Genomic DNA, 14201 nt, shown 5'->3' with positions numbered 1-14201 from the left:
GATTCAGAACTACTACTTTATTTAGAATGAGCATACTTTAAATATTCCAGAAGAACACCCAGGAGAGTGAGGTACAACCATTGTAGATTATTATTTTTATCCTGGCTGATAAAACTTTTAAATTGTTTAATATAAATAAATTTCAAAATACTCTTACACATTTGTAAAAACAAAATCACATATTTTTAATATATAAATCAGTTTAAAATGAATTTAATTAAATTGTATAATTATATTATGAAGGGTCAAAAATTGCAACAATGTTTATAATCTGCAAAAACTACGGCCATGTAAATGTGTGTGTGTTGTGTGGAAACTCACCAAGCCCTGTCTTTATAGTTACAGCAGCCCCTGAAACCACAAACTCACACAAATAGACTGGCAGTAACTAGTAATTTAGACACAATTCAAATTCAGTATGAAAATGTACTTTGTTTTATTGATGTTAAGAAGATAGTACAGAATGCTACATTATAGATTTTATTATTTATACAATTTAACATTTTATTGCTGTAGTTGTTTACGTATCTAAAGCAGGATTTGTTTAAATAAATATGTATTAAAATAAAATACATTAAAAGAAATAAGTAGACATGATTAGACATATTATGAATGTTTGTGTTAATGCACAACCCTTAGTCACAGTTTTACACTTTTAGCTGACAATATTCCCTGTGTTGGGTAAATTCTTTTGTAGAGCACGATTAGGATCGGCCTTGGAAAAACACCTGAAGGGTTTAAAGTCATCAAACAAGAGGATCAGGAACTGAAAGAACAACTTAAAATTGGAGACCTGATCCTGGTCCCAAGACACAGCCAATGCGTGGTGTCAGCCACTGGATATCATGCTGGTGTTTATTTTTCTGATGTGGACCAGAACATCATCCATTTTACACGTAAATCCCTAACTCTTCATGTAATGTTTAATATAAATGACAACTACTCTGTCTATTCAACAACTCTGACAAATGCTTCTGTCTATCTCAGCCCCCTTCATTCCTGTAGCATCACAATAAACATAGAAAAACAAACAACTATTTATAATACTATATAACATTAAATACCATATCTTTTTTTTTTTTTTTCCAGCAGAACAACACATCCTCCCGCTCCCCTTCAGGTATAGGAGGCGTGTCGAGAGAAAAAAAAAACGTGTTCTATGAAGGCGACAAATACATCGTTTTTCGAAAAGTAGCGGGGATCCCCCATGATTTCCAAGAACGAGTGAGTGCAGCACTGAGGAGAAATAAAAAGTATGATCTCCTTAAATACAACTGCGTACATTTCGCTCTGGAGTTGCTGGAGGTCAAACCAGAGGTAATACATTTTTTTGTAGCTTCACCAAAAATAAAAAATTAAATAAAAAATAATTGTAAGCACTATTCTAATGATCGAGGCACATTGTACATAAGAAGAAGGAAAAAAAAAAAAAAAAAACAGGTTCAGTACAACAGAATGAAACTTAATTGTCTGCATATCATATAATTAAAGCTCTTAATCTTCTAATGTGTCTATTTTTACATTTCTGGATCAAATTTCATACTCGTTTTGCATCATAATTATCAGTTCCATAATTGGATAATAGTTTTTGAACATTAATGCGAAAATTATATATATATATATATATTTCACAAACACAAATTAGAAATTTCACGAGTTTAAACCTGTGTGAAAAGTAGTAAATTTTATATATGATATTTGCTATCAGTATGGTTTCTTATGAAATGTGTGTTTTCTTATAGAGAAAATAACAGATTTCGTAAAAAGAATGAATATTTCTGAAAACTAATCTACAGAAATGTAAGTATGTTGTAGTGCAGTGACTCTGCTGCTGTCCACATACTGAGGGAAAAAATTTGATTACTATATTTAAATTTGTTTTTAGGGGGATTCGTCATGGAGTTTTTTTGTTACATTTTTACTAAATGAAACTGTATTTGTTATTTAAAAAAAACTCATTTGAAGTTAATTATTTGTGTTTTTATTAGCAGTCATTGCCCAAATCTATTTAGTAATATTATGTCACTTCTCAGTCAGGAATGGAGGAATAGAGATTTTGGACTTTTGGCCTGATGCAGTCACATGGTGGACTTTTGTGAAGGGTTTCACTGGGTGGGGAATCCACTGCCTTCCATGTTCCAACCCAATCCAATGTTCCAGTTCAACAGTTTTTTGCACATAATAGAGTTCACCATGAGCAAATGGGTTCCACCAATCATTTCAGTAAAACCTGCAGCAGCTCCCTGACGAGTTCCGGCCAGAAATTCGCAAAAGCGTTTTTGATTTGTTAACGTAAATACACAGACCTCCACCCCTGCCGTCCTGTCCGCCCGGAAAACACTGCGATCCCCGAAAATCAATAAAAATCATGACATTACATTCCTTAATCCGCTTGTGTGATGTTATCCGGAGCAGCAGTTCATCCATTTAGTTCACCAGAGACCGTACATTAGCAAGGAATATGCTTGGGAGAGATTGTTGATGTGGATTAAGCCTTAGTCTAGCCATAATGCTCCCTCGCTTCCCCCTCCTTTGTTTACGGTCTAGGCGCTGGCGCAGGGGTCTCGCTGCTGGCCGAGCTGGATCAGCGGTCCACGGTGTTCGAGCGATTTCCCGAGGGAGTTGAAAGTCCCTCTCTGTTGTTGTGACCGATATCTAGTAATGTTTATCGGTGTGCAAGCTTGTTCTGAGTGAATCAACTTGCAGTTAGTGAAGAAATTTCTACCGAATCCCAAAATCTGAAGCGACACGCCCCCATCTTGGTCTGTTTGGACTCACAGCTAAATTCTTTCAGACGGTTTGGCAGACCAACGAAAGATGCATTACCGCCACCTACTGATCTGGAGTGTGGAGCGAACACAATAGGGGAGAAAGAAAAAAAAATAAAGTTTTAAATAAATAAATAAATACATACCTAAATTATTTTTATAGTCCCTGTATTTTTAAGGTACTTAAATAACAGTTCTAGAGATCTTGATTGCCCATACTCACATCCCAACAGTACCTTCAGAGAAATATCGCCCACTCCTTTCCACCCCATCCTCCTCTTCTTCTTCTTCTTCTTCTTGTGGTGTTTTATGGCGGTTTGGCAGACCTACGAAAAGGTGCATTATCGCCACCTACTGATCTGGAGTGTGGAGCGAACACAAGTGGAGGGGAAAAAAATAAAAACAGGGAATTAAAAACCTAAAATCTGTCTATATGTAGCCTGGGAGATGAACTAATAATGACCACGGACACAGATAATATATGTTAACGGGGATCTTTTACTTTCAGACTGCACGTTAAGCAGTGCAGCGTTAACTATGCAAACTTTGGGGAAGATGGAGGTAGAAAGGTAGGACTAGTGAATAACTGGTTAACAAACAAAAAGTCCACTTCTCTTATCACAGTGCTAATATAATTGTTCCAAGTCACAACGGTAATGAACAAAACTCTTTGTTTACCCAACTAATATAGACATAACATAAACCCACGAACATAGACAACGGTAGCAGCCCTTTTTGTTAGGAAACAAAAAGACATGAATATAACATCTGCACAGAAGTCTGAATAAGGCTGCTTAAGTAACATGAAAAGTACATGTAAATACGATCCTTCATACCATTACATTGTGTGTAATTAGTGCATAATACAGATAACAGTGCAAATATCATTACACAACATTACATGCTCTCACCTTTAAACCTGGATTATTACATCTCATTAAATAACTTAACAATGAATTTATAGAGAGAATGAAATTAATTACAATGTCTCAAACTTACTTTTTACCACCACTCTGGCACATACTCTCACCGGATATTACAGACTCGTTCCTTCTCTACTCACATTAAAGAAATAAAATACAGAATCCATTTCAATAAACATACATGTACATGTACATGGCAAATGAACCCATTTTGTGGAATTATAAACAGTGAACAAAACTTACTCTGATGCTTCCCGCTCACCCAGAAACACATGGGGCTTACGAAGCACTTTCTCTCCTCTTGATTAAACAGAGTAACCACATCTCAATATCTCTGGTCCACATAAAATTATACGCAAAACTATATAAGAAAGTCTTACACTGATATTTAATCACTTACGCTTCTTTTCCACACCAAACGAGATATATCCCAAAAGAAATCGGTCATTCTTTGTGGCTAAATACACGTGCACCAATTAGATGTTGCGCTCTGTTCCTTTTTTCACCGGAAGGAAACAACCCTTTTGCGTTATAGTTCCGTTTCTTAAAGGGCCAGCGAAACCTTTTAGCAGTGTATAGAAAAGTGCATTAGTACACACTGTGTGTCACACATTTAACACAAAGCCTAAATAACATGAATAACCCGTTGTCTTTTTAACCTGGTTACATATAGTTCCTGTCTTTTTAAAGTATTTGAATAACAGTTCTAGAGTCCTCGATTGCCCATACTCGCATCCCAACAGTACCTTTAGAGAAATTTCACCCACTCCTATCCACCCTAATTCCTGAATTAACTGGAACCTGTCCCTTTCATATGCAGGACACTTATAAAAATGTGTCTCACTGTTTCCAGCTCCCCACACTTATCACATTCACCCGATTCAAGCTTACCTATTCTAAAGAGACTATGGTTTGAGGCAGCGTGTCTAATTCTTAGCCTTGTGATGATGACATCCTTCTTTCTATTTCCCAATCTTTTCCTCTCTTTTCCAACATTCTCCTGAATCAGGATGAGATGTCTTCCACTAGTCCCACTACTCCATATTTCCTGCCATCTTTTACATACTTCAGATGAAATCACTGCCTTAAATTCAGCTCTACTTAACGCTACCTTAATGTCTATCCGTGAATGATTCAGTGCTTTCTTTGCTAGCATGTCCACCATTTCATTTCCATCCACACCAACATAAACCCAAAGAAAATTAACCTCCACGATCAGCTGCCTAATTCTAAACAGACTTTGTGAAATGTCTAATACTAAGTCTTGCCTTGAATCGGATTTTCCACTTTTAAGACTAGAGAGGGCTGCCATTGAGTCACTACAAATCACCGTTCTTTCTGGTTGGACTTCCTCTATCTATTGTAGGGCTAGAATGATTGCTAAAAGTTTGGAGGCAAAAATCTGACACCTGATCTGAAAGTCTTTTTGCAATCTTAGTCTCAAAATCAGGGATATACACCGCTGCTGCAGTCCTCTCAAATTCTCTATCTTTAGAACCGTCTGTAAATACCTGCAGTGCATCATAATACTCTTGATTAATGTACTGCTGAACTATTAATTCAGTTGGCATATTCATCCACGGATTACTCAATATTTTCTTAACTTGTGAATCTATTACAGGGTTATGAAACAACAACGGTGGCATTGCTGGTAAAGCAACAGAAGGCGCAATTTCATGATTTTTCAGCCCCAACTTATTCACCTCCTTCCTTACTATCCAACCAAAGCTTGTTATTTCCCTGTACTCATATTCCCAACATTCCCTCAAAATCAATCTAACTGGATGATTGTCCAGATGGCCCTTTACACCATACCAGTACCTTAAATCTGAGCTGGACCATGCGCAGTTCAAGGGGCAATTCTCCCATTTCCACTTGTAATGAGGCTATCGGGGAAGACCTAAATGCACCACAACAAATTCGCAAAGCCTGATTTTGCATTACCTCAAGCTTTTTTAATAATGTTTTGCTCGCAGAACCGTATACTAGACAGCCATAATCAAGGTTTGACCTAATCACAGCACAATAAATTCTTTTCAAGGACTGACACGTTGCCCCCATTCTACTCCTGGCAAGCACCTCAAAACATTCATTCCTTTTTTGCATTTATCTATCAGTTTCTGAATGTGTGTTCTTAAATTTAAATCCATCTACATTCCCAAAAACCTTACTATCTTTACTTGTTCCAACTTATGACCGTACATTTCAATATTCAAGCTTGGGATGTTCCTCTTTTTCGGAAAACACAACATCTGCATTTTTGCCACAGAAAAATGAAAACCCCACTTATTTGCCCAATTCTCCACCTCGTTTACTGCTTTTTGAATTTTATTTTCTACAAATAGAACATTTCGGCTCCTTTTCCATAGTGCTATATCGTCAGCGTATTATGACCTTCCTATTCCATTATCTACAGTATGATAGATGTCATTGATCATTAAATTAAAAAGAATAGGACTGCTCACACTTCCCTGGGGAATTCCATTCTCATTTTGAAGGATCTGAGATAACGCGGTCCCTACTCTTACTTGAATCGTTCTTCCAAACAAGAAACTCATAATCCAGTTATACATCCTTCCACCGATTTCCAAGCTTTCCAGTTTCATCAGGAGCCCTTCTTTCCACAGCATATCATATGCCTTTTCTACGTCAAAAAACACTCCCACTAATACTTTTTTATTAGTTTGAGGTTTACGAATTTCAGATTCCAAACACAATATTGCATCCAACGTCCGTTTTCTAAATCTGCTCTGACATGCTAAAAAAATGTTTCTGCTTTCAATTACATACGTCAATTTATTCATTACCATTCGTTCCATAACTTTACATAGATTTGACGTCAGCGCGATAGGTCTATAGTTAATTGGTTGAGAGTGGTCTTTCCTTTGTTTGGCTATAGGCACTCTCACCCGTGCTTCCAATCTGCAGGCAGATTCCCTGATTCCCATATTTTGTTAAAAAGTCTAAGAATCATACTCAACGATAAGTCTGATAAATGCGATATCATCTCATAGCATACGTCGTTTTTGCCTGGGGACATACGCTTAACCCCCAAAAGTGCTCTCTTTAACTCAAATAAGTTAAACTCAGTGTCTAGAATACTTCCTAATGAATCCTTCTTTTCAAATATAGCAGGCTTCTTCCTAACTGTCTGTTCCCTATACCTCCTCATACTCTCTGACAGATTATCACTACTGTGCACCTTTGCGAATGTTTCTACCAACATTTTTGCCTTATCACTATCTTTTATTGCTATTTCTCCATTACTCACTGTTAGATTTTTATCATGCCCAAACGAAACTTAATTCTTGGATAGGTTTTCCATACGATCTGCGATGCCCGTAGGCCTTTTTGATCAGGAAAGAATCACACCGCACACAGCAAATGTTATATAATTAATATACTCACTGAACAATACAGATTTTCTGGCTTTCTTCATTGCTTTATTTCTTTTCCTTACTGCTTTGCTACACTCTTCATTCCACCATGGTACTGCTTTCCTACTATGTTCAGTTTTCCTTTTTCCTATTACTTCCTCTGCCGTATCTCTCAACACTTCACTTAATTCCTTACTTAACTCCTCAGGGCTATCGACATCTAGTATCATTTCACACATCTTATTATGACACAATTCCGTATAGAGTTCCCAGTTAGCTTCATTAAATTTCCACTTCGGGATTTTCTCCACTAAAGTTTGGGTAATATTCAAACCAACTTTGCATTATATAGGGTAGTGATCACTACCCATTGTACTCTGTTTATTAATGTTCCATTCACATTTCCTTGCTATGTTTTCTGACACCAGAGTAATATCTAAAACTGATTTACGTCCTTGTGATATGTCAATTCTCGTACAACTTCCATTATTAACACACACTAACCGTCCCCAATCTAACATGTCCTCAACTATCTGCCAATTATAATCGGTTTTATTACTCCCCTATAGAGTATTGTGTGCATTGAAATCACCACACCATATTACTTTCTGATTTGTGTTACCTCTTATATTTTCCAATACTTCCTTACTTAACTTTTCACATGGATTATAATAATTTATTACTCTAACACTTTGGTTCCCTTCCCAAACTTCCATCACAACCACCTCTTTGTCCACACTCTCTCCAACATTCCTATATCCCACACCATGTTTAACAAATGTAGCTATCCCACCACCATTACCTTGCTTCCTATCTTTCCGGACTACCACATATCCTTGCAATACAAAATTAAGTTGGGGTTTGAGCCAGGTTTCCTGAACACATATTATGTCAGGTTTTTTTTCTAAATCAGAAATGAACTTTTTAAACTCCTGCCCATTAGTTATTAGGCTTCTTGCGTTCCACTGGAGTATTAACATCACCATTATGTACCGCCACATCCTGGCTGAGTGTATGTTGTTTGCATCTTTAACTTCTCATTTATCATATCCACTGAAATACCTTCGATCTCTAGATACTTTTCCGCTGCTTTGATTATAATTTTGATTCTTTCAGTCCGGCTTTCAGTTTGTGCCGAACAGTTCACTACTTCAGCCATAAAAGTAACGAATGCAACATTGTCCTTAACCCCAACCTTCTCTTTAGTACTTTCCTTTGCCAATACAGTCTTTCGTTGTATGATTTCTTCACTCTTTCCTCCAGATTCCACATTCTGTCCTACTTTTCTAAGGGCCTCAGAATACGACAATCCTTCCTGAATTCTCACATTTTGTACTTGAGCGGCATGTTTACTCACACTGCATCCTCCATATCCCGCACTGTGATCCCCTCCACAATTACAACACTTGGGTTGAACTTCTTGCCCGCACTTTCCATATTCATGCTCTCCACTATATCTCACACACCTCTGTTTGCCTCTACACACCGCTGCTACATGACCGCACTTTTGGCATTTAAAACATCTTAGGGGTGGGGGTATATAGAGTCTAACTGGAAAACTCATATACCCCAACATGACTTTACTTGGTAGTTTTTCCTCATCAAAATGAATCATCACGGAGAGACTGTCCCCCCTTTCATTGTTTCTATTGCATTTAAGCCTTTTAACGTCAATCACTGACGCTCCTGTAAGACATTTCTTAATCTTTTTAACTGGAACCTCTGTAGGAATCCCTGTTATTACCCCTCTAACCCATTTCTTTTCTTCTTGAATTGAACAAACCACTCTATGATCCATGATCGACTTTACTCCTACAGCCCTTTTTTGTTGCATAGTGTCCTTACAATATATTATCAGTCTTCCATCTCTCATCTTCTTTACACTTTCAACCAGTCCTATCACTTCCTTTATTGCTTTGGACAGCTTTAGCGGGTTTATAACATCGAAGGATCCGTTTACAAGTTTCATCACTACCTTATACTCTTCTTTCCTTCCTCTTGTCAGATGCGACCCATTCTTACTATCAGATCCAGATGCACTGCTCTTCTTCCATTCCCGCCTTCATCCGCTTCAAACATTTCACCCTCCATTTCCGAATCACTTCCGGAATCTACTCCACCTCCTACCATGCACTCTCCAGTCACAGATCAGCTGCCGCCAAACCGCCGTACTCTCTCGACCAACTCCAGGTCGGATTCCTTGCCATCTTGGTCTGTTTGGACTCACAGCTGAAAATGTCCTACCTTAACTTAATGTTAACAGTTCCTGATAAAAATGTCCTACATACACAATTTAAATAATTTTAAATAGAAGACAGTTTGAGCTTCACTGTGCATTATTCAAAGTTGATATTGCTCAAAAAGATAAGTTATAGAAAGTTATATATTATGAAGAACAGTGAAAAAAATCTCGAATTGAAATTACATTTTTCTTCATATATAAATACATGGAGCCACATGTCTCAAAATTTTATATTTTAAATTGAATGAAGATATCATAAAAAAATGGGATTCCTACAAACATTTATCTGAGACTTTGTCTGGGTCGCCTCGCCCAAATTGTAGGACTCACAGCTAAAATGCTCTACCTAACTTTAAATGTTAACAGTTCTGACAAAAAATGTGCTGCATACACAATTTAGATATCTTTAAAAAGAAGACACTCTGACACTTTTATTAACAATCATTTAAAGTTGATTTTGCTCAAAAAGACATTAAGTTATAGATGATGAAATCCCATGGATATACATTTCCTGCAGTGAACATTATTTTTATTTAATATATAAATGCATGAAATCAGTCCTGGAGCAATCCAGAAAAGTACTGGGTTCAAAGCCACATGTCTCATGAGTTCATATTTCAAATTTTATAAGGATTTTAATGATAAATGAGATTCCTACAAACATTTATCTGTGACTATGTCTGATCCTTTTCTCCCTCCCCCTGTTTGAGAGCCACCTGCTAAACTCAGGTGGTCATTCATACTCTATTCCAGACCTGGGCAAACTACGGCCCACGGGCTACATCCGGCCCTTTGTTCGTCCCTGTCCGGCCCGCGTGAGGCCAATCAATAATTATAGGGATGCACCGAAAATTCGGCTGCCGAAATCCCCAAAGACCCACGGATAGTGATTTGTAAAACATGCAATGCTGAATTTTCAAAAGGAGGTGTATCTGCAAAGAGTTTCTCCACGTCCGTTTTAATTTATCGGATTGAAAATTCAATCCGAGCATGCGCACTCCGTCTGTAGCGGACTTTTTGAAAAGGCAAGAAAGTTTTCCAGTGAAGGTGCCAGTCTGACACACTTCTGGCAGAGCACTTCAGGTCAGTGTCACTGCTAAACTTTTACTCCCCCCTCAAAGAGGAGAACAATCCACACCTGATGAGGCATGCTCAGAGGATTCTAGTCTAGTCCTCTTTGGAGCTACCTATGTATGTGAACAGACATTCTTAGTGATGAAGTTCAACAAATCCAAACACAGATCCTCTATCACTGATGACCACCTCTCAGCTGTCCTTCGCATAGCCACCTCAGACATTCAGCCAGATTTTAATGCCCTTGTTCAAGCCTAGAACAGACTGGATTATTCTCACTGAAGAGGTAAAATGACATTACAAGTTATTGTCTGTTGTATTGCTGTATTTCTATAAACTTAAGTTGTTTGTTGTTTTCCAATGTAATATAAATATTTACAGAATAGTTTTATTCTTCGGATTATCAGTACCATCTATTCAAAATATATAATTTAGTGCAAGTTATCGTTTGTGTGGTCCTCTGACACAATTCAGGTTTCTCATGTGGCCCATTGTGAAAATTAATTGCCCACCCCTGCTCTATTCATACAGTCTGCATATAAATGAATGTCTGACCATTAAAGGCTTTTGTTACACATGTTTGGATATTGATATTGATTTTGAATTCATATTAATGGCCAGGTAGCCAGACAAGCTATTGTTTTACAGTCATGGCCATTCATATTGATTTCCGGCAATTCCAATCCCAACAATACACACACACACACACACACACACACACACACACACACACACACACACACACACACACACACTTACTTTTCAAGCATTTCTCTTATAAAAACAAACAGGCAATAAAACCTACACAATCATATAAAACTGTAAAGAGAAATCTATTTTAATTTTCAGATGTTAAATAGAATCTCCATGCAGATCTCCAAGTCTCTGTTGTTACTTCACCCCGAAAATATTTTCCACATCTCTGATTTGTGCAAATCTCAGACAACTTTTTTGAGTCCAGTTAGTGAGAGCTGAAACAGCTGTTTGTGCAGAACTGAGACCTGCATCACTTCCTGGTTTCTGTGCATGTGTGCTGCTTCGACCAGTAAGAGTTTGTAAAGAGTACTTACACACGTGGGGAATAAAATCCACCCATATCGTTAGAAGCCTGCACTTATTGGCTACATTTTCCATCAATTATTTTATTTCCATAATGTTACAGGCTGGAAATAAAAGGTTCGAAATGAAAGGTGGTACAGAAAAGACACCTGCCTGTAGAGAGGAGACTCAATCCCTAGATTCCGCCTCTGTTATTAATTAATTAATTAATTTATTTATTTATTAATTTTTTATTTGTGGCTTCATTTGTTTTGTAACACCATATTCCACCAGCCATAGCTGTTTTTTTTTTTACCAAGATGTCGTTTTTTTATGCGAAAGATATTCGGAAACATATACACACAAACACCAACCGAAGTTCTGTGACATAAACAAAAGAATAACCATCTAAATTACTATTGTTTGGTTGGAGCAAAAACGCTTTACAGCATGTTGTTCAGTGGATGTACAAAATGATAATCTGAAAATTAGCTTGTCCATGATAAGATTGAAACTTGACTAAAGCTATGGGATCTAAAATCCACCTGCCACACACAAATGTTTATTATCCTGAAATACACCCCATATTTGCATGCTTGTTTGCTTTGTGTGAGCTCAGCCAGCTCTGTCTCTACAGCAGGGGTCACCAACCTTCTTGACACAGAGAGCTACTTCTTGGGTACCGACTAATGTGAAGGGCTACCAGTTTGATACACACTTCTGAAATAACTAATTTGCTAAATTGACCTTTAATTATATGTTATTTTTAATAATTAATGATATTTATCTAGAACAGGAGTGTCAAACTCAATTGCACAGGGGGCCAAATCTTAAAGTACACTTTAGGTTGCGGGCCGAAAAGGATAAACATTTATTGAACACACTAAACAATGTTTTTTTAACATAAATATGAATAAAAACATAGGAATATTATTCCAAAATAAATAAACTTAAACTTTAAATAAATAGCTCTCCATAAAAATATCTGATGTCAAAATTATACAAGTTAGAAATATGAACATGCTGCGAAAAAACCCTGAACAAATAAATAAAAAATTGTGCTTTTAAGTAAACGTTAAAATAACAACAAATAAAAAAAATCAGATTTCTTTGCTCTTATGCCATTTTATAAAAATATAAACTTAAACTATAAATTATTTTAAATACTTTGCTCTCCATAAAAAGATCTCCTGTCAAACACCAGACGTCTCACACATTCATCATGCAGCTCTTCAGAAACTCTCCCTCAGTTAATAACCTGCTGATGTGCCTCTGATTTGTCCCCTGCTTTCACACCAGCTTTACGTTGTTATTTTGCTCTGGTGAAAAACGACATTGTGGGGGGCTTCACAATAACTGTAAAATAGGGTTAAATACATCAAGAGAAGTTTGACTTGATTGACACTGGAATGTTTCCAGGTAGCTTAGCCTTCGGTAAGGCAGCTAAAGCGCTGCATTATGGGATCTGTAGTTTGTCTTATCAGCGCTTCATATCACCGGGACATTAATAACTATAATAATAGATCTATATGAAATAATCTCGTGGGCCGGATATAATTGTATGTCGGGCCGGATTTGACACTGAGTTTGACACCCCTGATCTATGTGAAGACACTGATCATGTTAATGATTTCTCATAATAATTATCAACAATGATTTAACAAGGTAGGAAACAGATATTTTAGAAAAGGCTCGCGGGCGACTCATGTGGTGACCCCTGGTCTATGGTTTAGAGACAGTGACATTGAGTAAAAGACAGGAGGCGGAGCTGGAGGTAGCAGAGCTGAAGATGTTGAGGTTTTCATTGGGAGTGAGAAGGATGGACAGGATTTGTAATGAGTTTATTAGAGGGACAGCACATGTAGGACTTTTGGAGACAAAGTGAGAGAGGCGCAATTAAGATTGTTTGGACATGTGCAGAGGAGGGACACGAGGTATATCGGTAGGAGAATGCTGAGGATGGAGCCACCAGGCAGGAGAAAAAAAAGGCCAAGGAGGAGGTTTATAGATGTATTGAGGGAAGTCATGCAGGTAGTTGGTTTGGAAGTGGGAGATGTAGAGGAGACATAAAAAAAGAAAGAAAATGGTTTAAGAATGATAATTACAAGTTTGTTTAGTCTTCACTTCATATTTTTTATTATTATTAATATTATTAAACTTGAAATCATACACACAACAAGAGGTCTAACAAATGTAAACTATTTAATTCACTTAAAAAAAATATATATATTTATACAAATTTAATTGATTGCTCAGTTTAATCAATTAAAAAAATATTAAATGAATTGTATTTATATATATATATATATATATATATATATATATATATATATATATATATAAGGAAAAAATAAATATATATATATATATATATATATATATATATATATATATATATATATATATATATATATATATATATATATTTTTTTTTTTTTAATTATATGCAAGTATTTGTCCTGTTTGTAGTTTGGGTTCAACCTGGTGCTTGACAACTGAATCATGACTGGATAAATAATATTGACTATATAGTAATAAAATACATTTAGCTGATTCATTTTACACTACTACTATTACATATATATCCAATCAGAATAGATTTTTTCTGGGTTTTTTTTGTGTTTCAGCAGGAAAAGGACTAGAGGTTTTCTCTACCATCTACCATAAAATCTAAGGGAGTTTTTCCTTGCCACAGGCTTGGTCATAAGGGGTAAATTAAGCAAGGCGACATTATGGCTAGGCTAGGCTAAATCCACATCAACAATCTCTCCCAAGCATA

The 14201-nt window shown here is 36.6% G+C and overlaps 1 long non-coding RNA gene across 1 annotated transcript; it reads right to left on the bottom strand.

Moving 5' to 3' along the window:
• Positions 1–412: 412 nt before the first annotated feature.
• On the bottom strand, positions 413–4181 carry LOC124383907. Its single transcript, XR_006925298.1, has 5 exons — positions 4092–4181; positions 3935–3991; positions 3768–3823; positions 2992–3127; positions 413–2840 (listed from the first exon to the last, which is right to left on the bottom strand). It is a non-coding gene; the product is annotated as an uncharacterized LOC124383907 (long non-coding RNA).
• Between the last annotated feature and the right edge of the window lie 10020 nt (positions 4182–14201).

This window comes from Silurus meridionalis, chromosome 4, assembly GCF_014805685.1.
Source record: "Silurus meridionalis isolate SWU-2019-XX chromosome 4, ASM1480568v1, whole genome shotgun sequence".
Taxonomy (NCBI): domain Eukaryota; kingdom Metazoa; phylum Chordata; class Actinopteri; order Siluriformes; family Siluridae; genus Silurus; species Silurus meridionalis.
Note: the sequence above shows the minus strand (reverse complement) of the source record. Positions and strands in the feature narration are given on the sequence as shown.